This window comes from Manis pentadactyla, chromosome 3 (genome assembly GCF_030020395.1).
Source record: "Manis pentadactyla isolate mManPen7 chromosome 3, mManPen7.hap1, whole genome shotgun sequence".
Classification (NCBI taxonomy): domain Eukaryota; kingdom Metazoa; phylum Chordata; class Mammalia; order Pholidota; family Manidae; genus Manis; species Manis pentadactyla.
Genome location: NC_080021.1, coordinates 44,942,899 through 44,945,179, shown reverse-complemented (window position 1 = coordinate 44,945,179; position 2,281 = coordinate 44,942,899).

Here is a 2,281-nt window from a genome sequence, read left to right as displayed (position 1 = left end):
ATTTCTAGAGCTGGTTGTTTAACAGTCCTGGGCTTTCACTCTGTCCCCGTTCTGACTCCTTTCTTCCTGCCGGGTTTTGGGGTGGGGGAGTGTTCGGGTCCTGCCTGGCTGGGGCTTGTCTCTTACCCCCTTCGTGTGATGCTGAGTTTTCGCAGATGTAGATGTATCCTGGCTGTTGTACTGCATCCACTGGTGTGTCTTTTAGGAATAGTTGTATTTATTGTATTTTCATAAATATATATATTTTGGGGAGGAGATTTCCTCTGAACTACTCATGCCGCCATCTTCCTGTGATCGATTCCATAGCTTTTGAAGATGATTCTAGATACAATGATATAAAATTTTATATAAAATATACTTTTATATAAAAATTTTAGAGCCCTGTTGCAATGAAGATGGTCCATTTTAAGTTCGGGATAACAGCCAGAGCCATACTGATACTTATAGTACATCTTACACAGTATTCCTAGGCAAAGGGACAACTCCAAGTAATGTACTCAGGAACATTTGTGTTTCTTCCTAATGTCCATCTCCTCTCTTTTTCCCTATCCCTCAGTTTGTCATTTATCATCTGACTTTGCTTTTGATTTTTAAAAAAATCCATAGATATTTAAAAAGAATTCAAGAGACTTTTAATGGAACACTTTTTAAGTTGAGACTCTTTTAAACTTATAGAGAAGTTACAAAAATAATACTAGGAATTTCCATATATCCTTCCTCTAGAGACTCCATTCAAGTTTTGCCAGTTATTCCAATAATATTCTCTATAGCAAAAGGATCTAGGTCTGAGTCATGTATTACTTTTAGTTACTATGTCTTTCCAGTTTCTTTCAATCTGAATAGTTCTCAGACTTTCTTGACTTTTATATTTTTTAAGATTACAAGCCAGTCATTTTGTAAGACATTACTCAATTTGGGTTTGTCCAGTGTTTCCTTATGATGGACCCAGGTACGTATTTTTGGTTGGAATATCACAGAAGTGAGTCTGTGTTCTTCATATTGTACCCAAGGTGTGGCACATGGTGTTGACTTGCCCCATTACTGGTGGTACTAACTTTAATCACTTAGTGAAGATGGTGTCTTCAGGTTTCTCCACTGTAAATTTCCTTCTCTTTACCCCTTTGCAGTTAAGCATTTTATGGACAGATACTTTAAGACTCTGGAAAACCCATTTCTCCTCCCACTTTCATCTACTAGTTTTAAAATGCATTGAAATTTCTTGCCTTAATTAATCATTACTCTTGTGGTCACCAAATGGTGATTTTGTACTTCCAAAATTCTTTTTTTTTTTTTGTAGATAATTATTTTTTATTGAAGGGTAGTTGACACACAGTATTACATTACATTAGTTTCAGGTGTACAACATTGTGATTCAACATTTATGTACATGATAATTCAAGGTACCAGCTATCACCATACCAAGTCATTACAATATTTTGACTATATTGCTTATGCTATACATTACATCCCGGTTACTTATTTATTTTACAATTGGAAGTGTGTACTTTTTTTTGGTTGTTGTTGTTAGGGCATCTCTCATATTTATTGATCAAATGGTTGTTAACAACAATAAAATTCTGTATAGGGGAGTCAATGCTCAATGCACAATCATTAATCCACCCCAAGCCTAATTTTCATCAGTCTCCAATCTTCTGAAGCATAACAAACAAGTTCTTACATGGAGAACAAATTCTTACATAGTGAATAAGTTACATGGTGAACAGTACAAGGGCAGTCATCACAGAAACTTTCGGTTTTGCTCATGCATTATGAACTATTAACAGTCAGTTCAAATATGAATACTCATTTGATTTTTATACTTGATTTATATGTGAATACCACATTTCTCTCTTTATTATTATTTTTAATAAAATGCTGAAGTGGTAGGTAGATACAAGATAAAGGTAGAAAACATAGTTTAGTGTTGTAAGAGAGCAAATGTAGAAGATCAGGTGTGTGCCTGTAGACTACGTGTTAATCCAAGCTAGACAAGGGCAATAAAACATCCACGTATGCAGAAGATTTCTCTCAGAACGGGGGAGTGAGGTTCTAAGCCTCACCTCTGTTGATCCCCAATTTCTCACCTGATGACCACCCTGCGACTGTGCCTGTCTTAGGTTGTTCCTCCCTTGAGGAATCTTACCCGTCTCTGGCTAACCAGTCATCTTCCGGGGCCATACAGGGAAATGTAAAGTTGGTAAGTGAGAGAGAAGCCTTATTGTTTGAAATGGTTAGCTTGTTATTTCTTTGCATATTTATGCCCTGTAGCTTCTATGCCCAG